Genomic DNA, 19,546 nt, shown 5'->3' with positions numbered 1-19,546 from the left:
AAAGAAACGTTCGGCTGCTCGGTTACATTGATTACATTTTTAGATACATTTGATACATAAATCATGTAAAGTCCTCCAGACTTTACTCCATGTGCTACTGTCATAGAACCCTTGGATATCTTCCACATGTTCTATCCAAAAGTGGTGACGTAGCCAGCATCATCAAGTAAACCTGTGCTTATCAAGCTCTTTGTAATTGCGGGAACATGTCTCACATTCTTCAGCGTGAAAGAAGAGCCATTCTGAAACTTCAATTGAACATCTCCAACACCTAAGATCTCACATGTCTGCCCATTGCCTAGCCGAACATGATCTTTAGTGGTCACATAAGAGGTAAACCACTCCTTGTTCGGAGACACATGAAGTGATGCCCCTGAGTCTATAATCCAGTCACTCAGTGCATTTCCATCAGATGTTGTAAGAAGAGCTGAGTCCATTGTATTCTTCAAGAAGTAGATGTCTCCTGACACTAGACTGTCATCCTCTGCAACAGTGTTTGTCACATTTATTTCTTGAATCTTCACTGAGGACTTGTTCTTCTCACCATGGTCTTCAGCTTTCTCTTTGCCTTTTTCTGCTTTCCATTCTCTGCAGTCTCTTTTCATGTGACCCTTCTTGCCACAATGGTAGCATTCTATGTCACTCTTGCCTTTAGCACTGCGGGACTTGCTACGAGACTGATTCCTCTTTCCACCTTTGTACTTTTCTTTGGTCCTTCCCCTGACAACTAAGGCTGTTCCTTTGCCTTTGTCCATTGTCTTTCTATTGGTTTCTTCAGTAAGCAAACTTCCTTATACACCTGCTATGTTCAAACCATCTGGAGGTGCAGAATTACTCAAAGCTGTGCGAAAAGTGTCCCAACTTTCCGGCAATGTGATCAACAGGAACATAGCTCTAACAGGTTCATCAAACTTGACACCTTGAGCTGACAACTGACTGTAGATTGTGTTGAATTCATTCAGATGATTGGACATAGGTGTCCCTTCTTTCATCTTCAAGTCAACAAGCTTCTTAAGCCAGTATACCTGTGAAGCTGCACTCTCCTTCTCATAAAGATCAATCAGCTTTAACCATGCTTGATAAGCCGACATCTCGTCTGCTACATTGAAGTAAACGCTTTCTGCCAAAGTCAGCATAATGGTAGAAAGTGCCAATTCATCCATTTCGCTCCATTCATCTTCGTCCATATCTTCTGGTTTTATCCCCTTGAGCTTTATAGGTTTTATCTGCTTCTTTTGTACCATCACGTGCCAAATCTTCTTCTTCCACAATGGGAAATTGGTTCCATCCAGCTTCTTGATATTGTAAAGAGCAGTGTCCTGTGATCCGGCTATAGCTATGCTTCACAGTAGTTTACTTTCCTGGGAAAAGTTCGGCATAGTTTCCCTTGTAAACTGACCTCTGAACCAATATCAACCTGTCAAATGAACCAAGAAAGCTTTAGATTCTGCATAAATTTCGGCAGAGTCTCCTTTGTAAAATGGCTCTTGTGTACTCAAAAACAGACCAAAAAACAACTCAAAAAACACTGTCTCTCTGACACTGTAAGCTGCGGGTAAACCTGTCCTGCACCTGTACTGTCTCTCACTGTCCTATAAGCATAGACTGCGACAATGCCTCAACGGCATTAAAGCAAAGATGCAATCCCAACTGTCTAATTCACAGTCAATACATCCTAGCTGCCTATCTAAGGGTGCTCGAGGGATCGCTCCAAGACCTGTATCACCGAAAGGATCTCAACATTCGAGAATCCCCCAGCTCAATAAACCTCACTCGACCCTCAACAAAGGCTACAGTAAATCTGACAGTACATGGACTTCCCACAAAGTCATACATCCACAAATTTCCCACTGTATGCTGTAACCGCTGCGACGGTTGTTTACTGCGTGACTCACAGCTAGCAAATCCTCAACAGACATACATCATCTCTGACAATACATCCCATGTGGAAGTACCTGCAATGTCAGGATGAAATTTGGAATATCAAGCAGCAAACACAAGCTACCTGATGAACTAGTGGATGTCGCCTACAGTCTGTGTGTAGATGCACCCGTGTCGTATGTGACACGCCTCCAAGAACTGTGAGCCATCCTTCGATGTGTAGACAGCCACAAATCAACACTCTGGGAGTGTCGATATCCTCAGTACCTGCAGTCGTAGGCCGAAAACCCCAAATTTGCAGAGTCGGATCTCCACCCGCCGAGACCACGTAGTCAAAAATGGCCTGCGCAGACCTTTGTCGAAGCTGAACGGTGGCCGAGATGACCTCAGAATGAAATTCTGAGAACACCAAGCCCTTCTGGCTCACCCAGAGGATTTGAAGCCGTGTCTTTGCCTGTCAAATTTCACTCCAATTTGAGCTGGTGACTCTAGCCTCCTGCAGTGCTGCCTTGAGCCTCGATCTGAGCTATGATACCAATTGAAGGAGTACGAGCGGAAGTGCAACGCAAGAGAGAGTGTGAGAAGAAGAGCATGATGATATGGTTAACTCACTCTACTGTAATGTGTAGAGCATAGTGAGTTCTTATTAGGTTTTTACAAAAGAATATGTGTACATACCTGGCGGCCCGCCCACTTACCTGGGCGAACACATTGCGCTTTATACCCCCACACTCATCACGATCAAGTTTGTATGGGAATGGTATTGTAAGACTTTCTTCTTTTTCCTTCCAATCTTGATTTTTCTTTGCGCCTAGTACTTAGAATTCTCTCATCTGGCTTCTCTGGGTTAACTCACTTCCGACAATTATTAGTGTTTCTTATTGAGCCCAGAAACTTGTGGGAAACTCTTCTTTCTCTAAGATTTGAGCCTCTTCCTTGTCTTGCTATGAACCAAGAAAGACTTTTATAAAACTTTTCCCAATTGCTAGGCATAATACATATATCATTTTGAGCACTAAATTGAAATTTCAAAGGACAACTTGTAGTATGTTTGGGCCAAAAAGATTAGCTGCCATTAACACATCATCAACCCCTTTTATTCTACAATATGCAATTTCTTCCAAAAATGAGAGCATCAAGGTCACTAAAAAAAAGCTTGAAACTAAATCCACCTCAAAATTAGTTGTAAGTCTCATAAATTTACTTTGGATCTGAATGTTTCTCTTTTCTCAGACTATTTGATAAGGTAGTTTCAGCCTTCCAAGGAGAAAATCCCTTCCTTCTCTCTGAAAAAATACTCAAGTGTGCACCAACCACAACACGTGCTTATAAGGAGTGCTACAAAGCACCAATGGAGATACTCAAATCTTCTAGGAATGTGGTAAAGCTTGACTCTTGACCATACATCTTGCCATTTTTGTAAGAGACCTGTTTTTTCTCTCAGCAACACCATTTTGTTGAGGTGTATACGGCACTTTACATTGATGTTTTATTCCACGACTAGCCATAAATGCATTAAATTCATGAGACATATACTCCCCACCTTGATCGGAATGGAGGGTGCCCATAGTACATTTCGAGACATTTTCAACCATAGCTAGAAATTGTTTGAAGCACATAAAAACTTTGGACTTCGCTTTAAGCGGAAATATCCATGCATGCCTGGAGTAATCATCAATGAAAGTCATGAAGTATAGGTAATCGCCCAAGGACGGAATTTGCATGGGCCCACAAACATCACTATGCACAAGCTGCAACCTGCATGTGGCCCGAACTGAACCATCCTTTGGAAATTTAGAACGCTGCATCTTACCCAAAATACAACCTTCACAAACATGTTTGACAGGTGCTTCAAGAGGCGGCAAAGAAGCAACCATATCAAATTTCTCGAAACGCGGCAAACTAGCAAAATTCAGATGCCCAAAATGTGCATGCCAAAGTTTTGCATTTGAAATAGCCCTTGAATCTCCAACTGCATTTGCAAAATTTTGTCCACACTTGTCATAAAAAGTGAGCTCATACAACCCACAACACAAAAGGCCAGATGCAACAATTTCATCACCAAAACTGAGATCATGAATTATACATCTGTCATCCACAAATTTGACTACAAGTCCAAGTCTACCAAGTGCAGATATAGACAAGAGATTCTTCTTGATCCTAGGTACATAAAGTGCATCAACAAGTGTGAAGGAACTGCCATTTATAGCAATAAGCACAATAATTCCAACTCCGTGAACCTGATACGAGGCATTGTTGGCATAGGTGTCTGACTTCCCGTGAGGAACAGACTCAAGAGAGATGAACAATTCATGATGTGAGGTAATGTGCTTTGTAGCACCGCTGTCAAAATATCACACGTGTGAATCTGCAACAACTGACAAGCATGCATCATGGACAACAGGATTGTAAGTGCACTCTGCACTAAAAGCCCATTCTGCATCAACATCAACATCACAATCTTGTTTTACAGAAGACTAAAAAATGGTTATATTTGTAGTGGAACCAACATTTGCAGTGGAACCACCCTCTTTCTTCTTAGCCTCTTTGGCCTTCAACTTAGGACACTACTTGATCAAATGATCATTAGCTCTACAATAATGGCAACGCATCTTTTTTTTGCCCTTATCACCAAAATTTCCAGACACATTGTTGCCAGCAGAAGCATTAGGAACAAAAGTTTTGCCACTCGCAGCATAATAATAAGAAGTGGCTGCATTGCTGTTACACCCCTTTCTTTGAGAAGCAATAAAAGCATGTTCAACTGCACGCTACCTAGTCCTGTTTTTTCTGGGAAGTGACTTTTGCAATAGCAATGTGCATAATTCATCAAAGTTGACAACTTCAGGATTTCCTTGGGTCATTAGTCTCCAAGTACTAGCAAAAGTCTAGTATGAATCTAGTAAGGCATCAAGAACAGTCTGCACAAGGGAACTGTCTAAAATGACTTCATCTGTAGAAATAAGTTTCTCATTTATATCCTTGACACCAGCAAGGAAAGTGTCCATATCATCTTCTTCATAGTCTTTTTATTCTAGCTCTTTACGCAGCAAAGCAATTTTAGCCTCATTGCGCTTGCATAAAGACCTGCTAGAATATCCCAAGCATGTTTTGCAGATTTTGTTGAACAAATGTAAGGAACAATGGTGCACTTCATAGACAACACAATCAATGCATGATCGTGGGCATCCTTTACATCCCAACGATATTGTTCTACCGTAGGCAAAACAACTCTAATAGCAGAAATTCTTGCAGCATAAAGACCTCCAACATCCCCAACATCGCCTGCATCCTCAGAACCAAGACGTACATCAATTCCCTGCACAATATTCCAGACGCCCTTTGACACAAGAACATGTTGCATCATGTAATCCCACATAGGGTAATTGTCCCCATCCAGTATTTCCTTAGTAGCAAACATCTTGAACACATTTGTGTTGTTGTCAGCCATGGTAAATGTCTGCACGTGATGTAAAAATTGCCCTAAATGAGGAGAAACCAAGTGAGACCTGCACGTGCTATATAGCACAACCTGCAATAGACTGACTTTATAGGACCTGTTATGCAGAAAATGGTACTGGCAAAAATTGTGCACAAAATGACAAAATTGCATGTGCAAGCGTGCCTGTAGTGGAAACGGAGGCCGAAATGAGCCCGAATCAAAAATCGAAGAAAGTGAGCAGGCGTGTGCTAGAGCTGCTGGCGGCTAAGCCTGGGAGGACGTAACTTGCTTTGATACCAATTGTTGGAATTAGGGTTGCAGGGAAACGCACACAAATTGGAGAAGATGAAGGAAGCTCAAGGCACACAAATGAGAGTGTGTTACTTAGTGTGCAATAGAAAGATGGATAGCCCTAGAGTGATGGGCGTACATACAATGCTCAAGGGAAAAAATCTCCTAAAGAGGGAAAAATGCCCTGGCGGTCCTAGTGTGTTCTCACACATCACTACCACATGTTGAGGCGGTCTGGGGCGGGCAACAAGAAGAGTGGCCTCTAAGCACTCTTCTAGGCTCCCGTGCTGCTCAATTGGGTGGGTGTTGGAAAAAACAACAACACACACACAAAACCGCAAGCTAACCCTACACAAATTTGGGGCACCGCTTGTTTCATTAATACCTTCTTACAAATCTGTCTTGACCAATCAAAGTGAGATTAGTATTTGCTCAATATAGCTTGAGTAAATTACGCCAAAATTGATGACAACACCCAAAGACAAGCTATCAAGAACTTTAAAAAAACACCAAGACACTTACACATCATTGTTGTCCATTACTTCACGTTGGAAGAGAGACAAAGTATCCAAGCTTAGTCCAGATCCACCCTCCTTGATTCAACAAATGTTGGGCTTACACTAGTAGGAGAAATGATAGATTTCCTACTCTCAATTGAATGATCACTCTCTCTTACAATGGCATAGAGTTCCCTTGCTAATCACCCCTAATACAACACATGCATATGCATAAGCCAATGAGCTTCCACTCAAGAGCTCCTTCTAGAGAGGTTGAGCTCGGCTTCTCAAGCTATAGCATAGTGCTCTTGCTTATGGCTCCCCCTTTTGTGCTAGCTACACTCTCCTTTTATACCAATTTTGAGGGCTAGGGTTACTCCTCTAACCATGGTTGGGTTATATTTTCAGCACTTATCTAATTTCTTTTGCTTGGAATTATCAAGAAGTTGGTGGGGATAGATGAAGAAGAGAGAGAGGAGAGAAGTGGAGGTGATAGGACTTTTCATAGTAGGTTAGTGTTAGTAAATTAGTAGAGTTAGTATTTTTATTCATTTATAAATGGAATTGGATATTTACAATGGGAGTATCCATGTAGGATACAAATAAGAAAGAAAAAACTCGTAATAGGTAAGAAAATATGGATTTCTTACAATGTTGATGCGCCAAGTGTCTTGAGTAGGGTCAATTTTGACGCTTGTTGCCAGTCCACTATCTTGACGGTACGTTTTTTCTCCACTCTTGACCTTCCTTGAGAACCAAGGTAATTGAATATGAGTAATCAATCAACATGGTGCTATCTTTCAAGAGAAGAGGCTGAATTTTGTGGTTTTTTTGATAGATATGGGTAATATGGAAGAGGAAACATGAGACTAGGTGGTCAATATTGGAATGGAAGTGTGTGTAGGAGACATGAGCTCACCATAGTTTCTCTTATTCTTCAAGGTTGAGAAGGAGGTGAGTAGGGTGCAAAGAGGAGAGGTGAGAGAGGTGGGGATGATGAGTGGAGAAGTGTGTGTGAAAGAGGAAAATGGGCATGGGCAAACTGGGGTCCACCAATAAAATCATAGCTCACAGCTCCTAGCTCAAAAAATTATGAAAACATTTGAGGAAAAAGTTCAGCCCACGAGCTACAACGTTTGTTTGTATCTTTCAACTTCAAAGAGCAAGTGACCTTTAAAAATTTAGCAAAACCGAGTGTCTTTTTCCACTACACAAAGTCCTTCTGGGGTCCTTCTTTGGATGATTCTTTTGAATGCCTCCAAGAGTGAGCCCTCCATAGTTCATGCATGCATGCCACATACCCTTGACCTTATTTGGTAGGTCTATAATTGAATATATTATTGAAATCATGATATAAATGAATAGTACAACTAAGGAAATCAAATATTGAGGGGTCTAAAAATATATGTACATGTTAAATATAAAAAATATAGGTGGAAAAAATATAAAGGGATCAAAATAAATCTCTCTCATAGCAAATATTGAGGGGTCTAAAAATATATGTACATGTCAAATATAAATAATATAAAGGGGTCAAAATAAATCTCTCTTATTATAATTCTACCATAAAAAGATGAATATTTTTGGTGTTCTAATTTATGAGAGTAATAGAGAATAGATGTAGGAAGGAAAAAAATCACAATAGTGAAAAAATATACACATAAATAAAACTAGTTTTTTTGGATTTTTGTTGGGATGGAGTTACACCAAAAATAAGAGAAGCTTGCATGAAATTATTTCTTTATGGAATAAAGAGTATGCGAAATGGTAAGAAAAATTATGATAATGGTGAGTTAATGTACATAGCATAAATAACACACACGTACCTAAGTATAAATATTTAAATAAATACCAAAATAATTATGAAAAATCCTTATATTTAGGCTCTATATACAATGAAATATTTACACACAGAGGCCATAATATACCTTTTCTAAATTTTTTGGCTCAACTAGACAAGTGACTAGCTAATTGAGGGTTTTTAAGAAAATATGGAGAAAGTCCCCTAACTCACACACGCCTATGTACCGTGAAATGGTAGGGATAACCAAAATGTTTGAGTGATTTGATAGGGTGAGGTAGCTTACTATGGCAATTATGGAAAGCCGAAAAACGGCTATCATTAGCCGCCCCCTTAGATAATGGTACATTCATGTACCATTTATCCGATCATAGAACATGTAGATTGTGTAACGTCTGTCTTTGTCTACTCTCATCTTTGAAGAACCTTTGTTGTATGATTAAAAAACCTTGTGTGATATGAAAGGTTCTCAGAGCCAATAGCAGGATGTAATGAAGTGACTGAGTAAACCTCGTCCATTGAAAAAGTTTCCATAAGCACCCCCCACGATCAAAGATCTTGAAATATCTTTCCCAAAGAGAGATGTATGGTATGGAATCACTTACTGATTTCTGTTGAAGAAACTTGTAGATTTTATTGTTCTCGATCATTGCATCTATCACTATGAATGTGATATAAAAGATTGGTTTCTCTTCCTCCTGTGTAAAGTTGATGTATCTGCTACGATCTTCAAGAGCTTGTATGAGCAAATTCCTGAACTGTAGCTCATAAAATTCATTCAACCTGGGTAGGCTCATCATGTCAAAAACTCTATGACCTTCATGATTTAGGAAAGCTTGATCCATGCTTCCAACTGCTATTGTAAGATATTGCAAATAGTTTACCACATAAGTAGATAATAGATGAAGGTTTCTATTGCTTCCAACACATTGGAAGAGAATAGATTTTGGTACTGATTGATGAAATATCCACATGTAGCAATCACCAAGTTTTTCATCTATGATGAAGACCATATGCATGACAATGTGCGACCTCCATACACCAAAGAACCAAATGAAGAAGGTTTGGAAACATTCTTTCATCACCAAGTATTCATGTCCTCTTCCACTTAACAAGGTATGGTGTCCCCGATGAAAGGTATATGTGAAGAGAGGAGAAGTTGACTTTGAAGAGGTGAAACCCAATGTGAAGATGATTGGGGCTTCAAAAGTTTGGATTTTCTTGCTAAGAGATTGTCCCATGAATGAAGAGACACCCACTAAAACACCATTGGAGAGAATGATACCCTTCTAACAGTTTCCTTTTATGAATTTATTTTTTACTACTCTCCCATGTTCTTCATCCCCTTCTAAGCCCCCCCTTTGGCAAGGTTGTAACTCCTCACATTGTACCACCTCATAGGTTGATGGATTACTCTTTGATTTTGTGAAAACTTTGGCTTCTGCATGATAGGTTCCTCCATGCTTAATATACATGGGTCATACCAATGCTTTTCAACATCCTCAAACACTTCTTTAATATTATCCTCACATGGATTCAACTCACACTCTTCTACTTTGTTTTGGAGTTGGCATTCCATGTACACAATAATCTCTTTATGATCAATGTGGTCTATGATCTCCCTATCTATGATTTTATCTTCTTCTTCACTCTCTTCTTTTAGACAAGATACACTCTCAGAACATTCCATAAGATCAAGGTTACCTTCAAGGTCTTCATTCTCCATAGAGTCATGTTGCACAAAAGCTTCGTCTGCTCGGACTAGAAATTGATCCTCCGCCAAAAGGTTGGATGTATCCATTATCGAATCATCAATGCCATTTGAGATATCTTGTGTCGATTTTTGCATGCTTGTGATAAAGGTAGAAGAAAGATATTCCACATTTGAATCTTGGCCACACACTTTAGCACTTGAATAATCAGTTGGCATGCAAGTAACTTCTTCAACATTTGTCGGAGTAGAAGAAGACAAGTATGGCAAAGGAGATGACTCCTTGATAGAAACACTTTCATGATGGTTGGTTCTTCCAGCATGATGGAAACCATTTTTGATGTAGAAGTACTTGTGAAACTTCCTTCGGGCTATAGTGACCGCTTCTTCAAAGGTAGAGGGTCCACTATAAGTAACCTTAGTCTTTAGGAAAGGAGACAAACCCGAAATAAATTGCTCCATTTTAACATAATCTAGAAATGTAGAACTAAACCCACGTCCTCCCCATTGACGAGAAAAAATATCCTCATAAGCATAGTAGTCTGCACCATGTTTTTGAAGTCTCCCTAATGAAGCCCATGCTTTCTCCATTGTTGGAAATTTAGAGAATCTGGTCTTCAAAGCTTTGGAAATTTGGGTATACCCATCTTCAATCTGAGAAGACATACTCCAAAACCATTGCTTAGCGTTTCAATGCTAGAACCACACAAAGATTAGTTCCAAACAATCATTTTCTCTCATGACATCAACTAACTACCCAAACTTTTGAAAAGTCTATCAACATGAATTCTAGATTCTTATGTGAAAATGTTTTTTTCCTTTCTTGTGTTATGCTAATCCAAACCATATTCTAGATCAATTTTTGTTGCCTTGAAATTAAACACGGTCATACAAGTTTTCATGATTCATATAATTTACTTGATTATGCTAAAATTCAAGCATTCATGCAATACAACAACAATAAGCACAAAGTCATTCCTCCGTGGGGGCACCAATTTGAGGAGGTCCGGGGCGGGCAACAAGAAGAGTGGCCTCTAAGCACTCTTCTAGTCTCCCGTGCTGCTCAATTGGGTTGGGGTTGGAAAAAAACAACAACACACACACCAACCCGCAACCTAACCCTACACAAATCTTGGGCACCACCTAGTTTTGGATGTGAACTAGGACGCGTAGAGAGAGAGAGAGAGAGAGAGAGAGAGAGAGAGAGAGAGAGAGAGAGAGAGAGAGAGAGAGAGAGAGAGAGAGAGAGAGAGAGAGAGAGTGATCGGGATACTTTGAAATGTATCGGCAGTGATCAAGCAAACACAATTATATATGTAAGAAAGAGACAGAAGGGGGAGGGGGGGCTTGTGGCACTAATACCTTCTTACAAATCTGTCATGACCAATCAAAGTGAGATTAGTATTTGTTCAACATAGCTTGAGTAAATTACACCACAACACATCACAAGAAAAGCCACCCCAATCACTGTCTTAAGGCCAGGGGAGTCCTCTCCGCCCTGTCGCCCTCTTACAGTATGTGGGATTTATGGATAAATTGATGACAACACCCAGAGACAAGCTATCAAGAACTTTAAATAGACACCAAGACACTTACACGTCATTGTTGTCCATTACTTCACGTTGGAAGAGAGACAAAGTATCCAAGCTTAGTCCAAATCCACCCTCCTTGATTCAGCAAATGTTGCGCTTACACTAGTAGGAGAAATGATGGATCTCCTACTCTCAATTGAATGATCACTCTCTCTTACAATGGCATAGAGTTCCCTTGCTAATCACTCATAATACAAAACATGCATATGCATAAGCCAATGAGCTTCCACTCAAGAGTTCCTTCTAGAGAGGTTGAGTTTGGCTTCTCAAGCTATAGCATAGTGATCTTGCGTATGGCTCCCCCTTTTGTGCTAGCTACACCCTCCTTTTATACCAATTTTGAGGGCTAGGGTTACTCCTCTAACCATGGTTGGGTTATATTTTCAGCACTTATCTAATTTCTTTTACTTGGAATTATCAAGAAGTTGGTGGGGATAGATGAAGAAGAGAGAGAGGAGAGAAGTGGAGGTGATAGGACTTTTCATAGTAGGTTAGTGTTAGTAAATTAGTAGAGTTAGTATTTTTATTGATTTACAAATGGAACTGGATATTTACAATGGGAGTATCCATGTACGATACAAATAAGAAAGAAAAAACTCGTAATAGGTAAGAAAATATGGATTTCTTACAATGTTGATTCTCCAAGTGTCTTGAGTAGGGTCAATTTTGACGCTTGTTGCCGGTCCACTATCTTGACAGTACGTTTTTTCTCCACTCTTGAGCTTCCTTGAGAGCCAAGGTTATTTAATATGAGTAATCAATCAACATGGAACACCATATTAGAGAGTTTGAGACTTTAGAGAAAATTTGGGAGTCACCAATGTCCTGAAGATTTGGCCATATGGACAAATCTCAAACTATTTTTAAGGCCAAAGCTTCCATAAGGTAGTACTTGAAAAGCTCATCCGAGTCATGCTCTAAAAAATTTGGCTAAGATTTGGCCATGTGGTCAAATCTTAAGCTTATTTTGAAAGTAGGAATTGGGAAATTCCCAAATTAACTAATATGGTATTATGGTGCTATCTTTCAAGAGAAGAGGCTGAATTTTGTGGTTTTTTTGATAGATCGATATGGGTAATATGGAAGAGGAAGAATGAGACTAGGTGGTCAATTTTGGAATGGAAGTGTGTGTAGGAGACATGAGTTCACCATAGTTTCTCTTATTCTTCAAGGTTGAGAATGAGGTGAGTAGGGTGCAGAGAGGAGTGGTGAGAGAGGTGGGGATGATAAGTGGAGAAGTATGTGTGAAAGAGGAAAATGATAAAGTCGAAGAGGGAGAATGGCTGCATGGCATGGGAAAACTGGGGTCCACCAATAAAATCGTAGATCACAGCTCGTAGCTCAAAAAAACATGAAAAAAATTGAGGCAAAAGTTCAGTCCACGAGCTATAACTTTTGTTTGTATCACCTTTTCAAATTTGGAGAGCAAGTGACCTTTAAAAATTCAGTAAATCCGATTGTCTTTTTGCAATGAACAAAGTCCTTGTGGGATCCTTCTTTGGATGATTCTTTTGAATGCCTCCAAGAGTGAGCCCTCCATAGTGCATGCATGCATGCCACATACCCTTGACCTTATTTGGTAGGTCTATAATTGAAGATATTATTGAGATCGTGATATAAATGAATAGTACAACTAAGGAAATCAAATATTGAGGGGTCTAAAAATATATGTACATGTCAAATATAAATAATATAAGTGGAAAAAATATAAAGGGGTCAAAATAAATCTCTCTGATTATAAGTCTACCATAAAAAGATGAATATTTTTGGTGTTCTAATTTATGAGAGTAATAGAGAATAGATGTAGGAAGAAAAAATATCACAATAGTGAAAAAATATACACATAAATAAAACTAGTTTTTTTGGATTTTTGTTGGGATGGAGTTACACCAAAAATAAGAGAAGCTTGCATGAAATTATTTTTTTATGGAATAAATAGTATGCAAAATGGTAGGAAAAATCGTGGTAATGGTGAGTCAATGTACATAGCATAAATAACACACCTAAGTATAAATATTTAAATAAATACCAAAATAATTATGAAAAATCCTTATATTTAGGCCCTATATACAATGAAATATTTATACACAAAGAGGCCATAATATACCTTTTTCAAAATTTTAAATTTTTTTTTGGCTCAACTAGCCCAGTGACTAGCTAATTGAGGGTTTTTAAGAAAATATGGAGAAAGTCCCGTAACTCACACACGCCTATGTACAGTGAAATGGTAGGGATAACCAAAATGTTTGAGTGATTTGATAGGGTGAGGTAGCTTACTATGGCAATTATGGAAAGCCGAAAAACAGCTATCAATGTATATGCTAACAGAGTTAATGGACCAACATTGCATAATCAACAAAATCAAGGCCATCCCTTGATTGACACAACTAGTAAAACCCAATACAACAGCTTATGGTGCAAGTTCTTTAATTTCAAAACTCGAAAGGCCTATCAAAGTGTAAGAGAGAATGTGACATGATGCCATTGCAATGGCTCACAAGAGAGAATGTGACATGATGCCATTGCAATGGCTCACAAGGAGAGACTCGAGGCCAAGGATTTTAATTACGCGATGACGCATTTTGTTAAATGTTAATTATTATTTTTATTATCACTATTTTTTTCATGTTAATTACATATCTAATGTCATGACCTACGAAAACCGGTAGAAAACGTAGAACCGGCGGGACAACCAACAATCCCGGCAGGCCCGGCGGGACAAGCAAGAATCCCCACTGGGCCCGTCGTGTCCCGCTGGATTTCACAATATGAGGATGCAAAGCAAGAGCGACAAAGGGCACGAATCGAGTGTAGACGGGGAAGACGACCACCGATGCACTATCCAGCGTTTCTGGAGAGCCTACCAACCTCCATGAGCTTAAGATGGTTGCACAACCAATTGAAAAGCGCACAACAATGCGGTGACGAAGTGACTGAGGAAGAGTGGGAGTACTCTCGGGGTTGCGCGACCAAGGTAAGTTTGCAATGTACGACTAGCAAGTGACTTTATTTATAAACATTTGAACGGCCACTCATAATCTTTGTTCGTTGTAGTATAAGTCATACACAGCAGCATGGTGTAAAGGTCGACATTTTAGGGTGGAACGAATCGACAAAAAGCGTTTTACTCAAGATTGTGGAATCATGGCAAAATTTGAACAGTCTAGTCGATGACGTTCCTCTGATGCAGATCCTGTGGTGGCAGAACTCACTTACTTCGGCACGCTGCAAGAGATTTTGAGGATCGATTACAGAGGATTTTTTGTCGACTTGTTCGACGTGCAATGGTTCAAGATAATCATGGAGGGTCGCAACGCTACTGTGCGTAGAGGAGAGTTTGGTTTTCTTGAGGTGGATTCTACTAAGAAATGGACTGACCTAAGAGACACTTTCGTACTACCCGAGCATTGTGAACAAGTAAGTATGTAAATAGTTAACATCCCCCTTTTACAAGTTATGTGCTTGAAAGCTCTCATGTAAGTTATGTGGCTCTGGCAGGTAATATTTCATCCTACAAAGTCTACATCAAACTGGTGGTACGTCATAGAGGTAGCCCCTCGTAGTGCAAGGACATATGAAGGCTACCATGTGCCAATCACAACGGCATCAATGGAGGAGATCAGAGAAGATGCTGAATCAGAAGCCGCTACGGTGGTGCCAGACGAGCATCAAGATGCTACTACTCTATATGGGGTGCATGCAGAGGAGCTACAAAATGAAACAGAGGATATGTGTTTAAACGGAGAGCTCTATATATATATAGGAAGTTATGCTGAGTTATGCGAGGATGAGAGAGAGATCTCTTAAAGCCACAAATATTGTATTTGAACAATTTTTCTCCGTGTTGTAAAAGCGCTGGCTCTCTAAGTACCTTCCATGGTGTATAACGCTCTTTTCTACTCGCCCTCACATCTTTTGATTGAAAATTCTGAGTTTTCGACTTGCCTCTTCTATCACTCAATTCATTGCATCATTGTATTTATATGTGTCATTACGTCATTGTATTTAATGGTTTTTGCGTCATTGTCTACTCTATTCATTCAATATTAAGTTTAAATATTCGTGCGTTTAATGCAGGTATGGATGATGAGGAGTTTCTTTCTTCTTTGTCACCGCAGCAGAGACAGTGGTACGTGGAACGTCATCGCTCTGGCGCATCATCGCGCGTTCCTACTCCATCCGCATCTCCCTCTCTTTCGGAGCATTCGGCGCGCTCCGAAGCTTCGGCGTCGACGAGACAAGCTTCACACTCGTCTAGACACCGGCTCTCTAGTGGTGGCGGTGGCGGTTGTTGTGGGGATTCCGCCACCGATGCCTCCACACCGCCTCGTGTTCGACGAGGCTCTTTACCCTCCCCTTCTTTGCCCGCCCCCACACGAGCCAGAGCATCGCCATCTACTCCAGGTTTTGCACGGCTGACTGTTCCTAGAAGCTACACACCTCTACCTACTCCGCCAGGAGCCACCCCACTCGACACTCCTCGCTTCGGGGCCTAGACGCCGGTGGAGACACCTGACGTCCGTACCCCCATCGACACGCCGCTAGAGACGCCTGCCGGGACACCCAGGTTCACGCGTCACCGGCTAGAGGGCTTGTCTTACTCCATCGACCTCAGCGGCGGCATCATCATGGATGATGACGGCAAGAAGGTGATCTCGCGCATGCGTGGTCTTTGCTCTTAGCTATTTAGACACTACATAGTAAACAAATGGAGTGAAGTACCAAGTGATTTAAAAAACAGAGTCATCAGCATACTTCATGATGAGTTTCCCGTTCCAACACGGGATCAGCGCTTCAATGAAGACTTGATGAAGATTTGAATGCACGAATACTGCAAACACAAGCGTTCCGAAGTGCAAAAAGCAATCAAGAATGGGTGGAACAGGCCAGATTGGCTGGCCAAAGAAGATTGGAAGAATGCGAAGAAAGCAGCGCGTGAGAATCCCGACAAGTGGAAGCAACAAAAGGATGCAGCCAGAGCGCGAGTAGAGGCAGGGAGCTCGCACCACTCGGGGAGCGGTGGATGGACATCATTTGAGGCCGATTTTGTAAGTGTTTTGACATTGCTCTTTATGTTCGATAGTTTAGGGTTTATGAGTTTTTTAATTCTAACATAATGAAATCTTTGTATGTTTTGACAGTGGTCGATGACAGGACGTGATCCCACACCGTACGAGCGCGAGTACGCAGGCAGGAAGGGCTTAAACGCCCTTTTGGACATTCTCAGTTCTCGCGGCGGCATGGTTAGTATTAGGGTTTACTCTTTTCTATTTTTTGTATTGTTTTATAAATGTCGTTATATGTTTATACTTACTGAAAGCTGTCTTATTGTCTTTTTTTGCAGAATCCGACAGATACGCTGCTTGGACGTGATGAGACGTCTGACTAGACGACGTCAGTTTAGCCGTAGCTAGATAGCATTAGTTTAGGGTTTCTTATAGCTTATGTATCATGAGACGGATTTTATATGTCTTTTTGAACCATGTATATTATTACATTTGTCACCGCAGTTCCTTTTGCCAATCAATTCTTTATGCCTATGATGTTGTACAATTGTCATTATTACATTTGCCAATCAATTCATTTTGCCTATGATGTGTACAATTGTCAATTTTGCAAACAATGCGTCTTGTGGGTGACTATTTTGGGTCTATTATCTACCCTTGCACTTTTTTAAAAAAGTGAATCAAGTACAATATGGTTGATGGGTGGCAGGGCATTCAATGCCCTGCCACCAAAAAAAAATTCTCCCGGGCGTCGTTATAACCGTCGCTATTTATGGCTCTGTAGCGTCGCTATGAGCGTCGCTATAGTCTGCAGTGTAAACGTCGCTATAAGCGTCGCTATGAGCGTCGCTATGAGTGTCTCTATATAGCGACGCTTATAGCGACGCTCTCGTAGCGACGGTTTTAGCGACGCTGGGGGTTATAAAAACCCAGTGTATTTCCGTCGCTAACAGCGTCACAAGAGCACACAACCTCTTGTAGTGCCCCTCCATATTTGGCGGCTCTATATAACCCTTTTATAGACATCACATCACATCACCTCTTCCTCTAAATTTGGTCATCCTTTAAAATTTAGAAGAAAAACTAAAGGTAAAAAAATGAATAGTCTTTAAAAAAAATTAAAACTTAATGTAACTCTGATCATGGATTATTAGTTCTTTTTTGGACTGAAATGATTCTTGAAAGGAGGTAGAAAGGTGAATCTTAGGGTCGGTATCTCTACATTTGGGATGGACTAATCTCATATTTGGTTCACCGTTATATTTGCTAAATTGATTAGAACTTCTATCATGGGTCATTAGTTCTTTTTTGGACTGAACTGATTCTTGAAAAGAGATAGAAAGGTGAATCTTTGGGTCGATATCTCTACTTTTGGGATGGACTGATCACATGTTTGATTCACCGCTATATTTGCTTGCTATTCCGATTAGAGCTCCAATCATGGGTCATTAGTTCTTTTTTGGACTGGACTGATTCATGAAAGGAGGTAGGAAGGTGAATCTTTGGGTCGATATCTCTACTTTTGGGATGGAATGATCACATGTTTGATTCACTGCTGTATTTTCTTGCTATCTCGATTAGAGCTCCAATCATGGGTCATTAGTTCTTTCTTGGACTGGACTGATTCATGAAAGGAGGTAGAAAGGTGAATCTTTGGGTCGATATCTCTACTTTTGGGATGGACTGATCACATGTTTGATTCACCGTTGTATTTGCTTTCTATTCTGATTAGAGCTCCAATCATGGGTCATTAGTTTTGTTTTGGATTGGATTGATTCATAAAAGGAGGTAGGAAGGTGAATCTTTGGGTCGATATCTCTACTTTTGGGATGGACTGATCACATGTTTGATTCACCGTTGTATTTGCTTGCTATTTTAATTAGAGCTCCTATCATGGGTCATTAGTTCTTTTTTGGACTGGGCTGATTCATGAAAGGAGGTAGGAAGGTGAATCTTTGGGTAGATATCTCTACTTTTGGAATGGACTGATCACATATTTGATTCACCATTGTATTTGCTTGCTCATGTTTGAGTAGATTAAGGTTTATTCCCTTCAAGCTTCACTACTACGTGTGTGTGTGATTTGATTATAACAGTAATGTTTGGTTTGAATAATACTTGAAAGAAGAGATAGCATACTAAGCTATGTTTATTGGTATTGCAGGCATCCAATAAGTATGTCTTCCACCGGGAATGTGAGCGGTGATGTTGGTGTCTCAAGCCTGGCTTCCTTGAGAAGACCTCCTACCTCGATGCCAGGTCCTTCTTTGCAGGGCACCACTTCGCAGGGAAAGCGAAAGGCAGGTGGAAAAAGTCCAGGACTTGAGTGGAATTTTGCCACAAATTTAAATAAGTATCAAGATTGGAAACGTAAATTTTGTGGCAAAGAGAAATCTGGAGGAGCACCAAGAATAAGGGATCATTTGCTAGGTGGCAATACCAGAATCCAAGGAGGAAAGTGCAAGGGCTTAGGTGCAGAAGAAGCAACTATGCGCTTAAAAGCTTTAATTGGTAAGCTAATTTTCACGAGAAAAAGATCAAAACTCTCTACTTTCGACCATCGCACCCCGGTATCGATAAGATCAAACCAGAACGAGGGATCATTGGTTGTAACGCCCACCAATGGAAGCACTCAAAGCAAGGAACCAACTTCTCATATCGATGGAAGTACCGTCAGAAGATGTCTACTATGTTAAAACTGCCGTGCAAAACTAGATTTTGCACCAACTACTATACGGTCGAATCACTAATAAAAAATAAGAATGTCATGATGGAGACATTTGTTTGTGCCACTTTTTCAGAATGGGAGTCCGGTCAAAGGGAGAAGATAAAAAGCAAAATAGGGGTGATCAGAGATCTACTAGCTGATCGCCACTTCTGGGATGATGTGGTGGATGTGCACAATGTCATGATGCCAATTATGCTCGCATTACGCCAACTGGATTCTACCTTGCCTAACATAGGTAAGGTGTGGATGGCTTGGTGGAGTGTTCAAGAAAGCCTTGCAAATCCAGAGGAGCCCCAGGAGCCAATTGTGAATCCTTGGAAGACACCATTCACTCAAAAGAGGAGAGAAATTTTGAGAAAGTATGTGCATGGTCGATGGGTTGAAGCACATAGTCCACTACATAGCGTAGCTTTCTTATTGGATCCAGAGTATTGGGCAATGGAAATAGACAAACTTGATGAGGAGGTGCTCGAAGACTTTTATGATGTGATAGGCAGGTTTTATGCTAATCCCGATGAGCATGCATCAGCTGTTACTGATCTTACGAAGTTTAAACTCAAAGAGGTTAAGTTTGGTATAGAATTTGTGCAGAAACTT

The sequence above is a fragment of the Adiantum capillus-veneris genome, chromosome 11, assembly GCF_014529385.1.
Source record: "Adiantum capillus-veneris isolate H3 chromosome 11, ASM1452938v2, whole genome shotgun sequence".
Lineage (NCBI taxonomy): Eukaryota > Viridiplantae > Streptophyta > Polypodiopsida > Polypodiales > Pteridaceae > Adiantum > Adiantum capillus-veneris.
Note: the sequence above shows the minus strand (reverse complement) of the source record.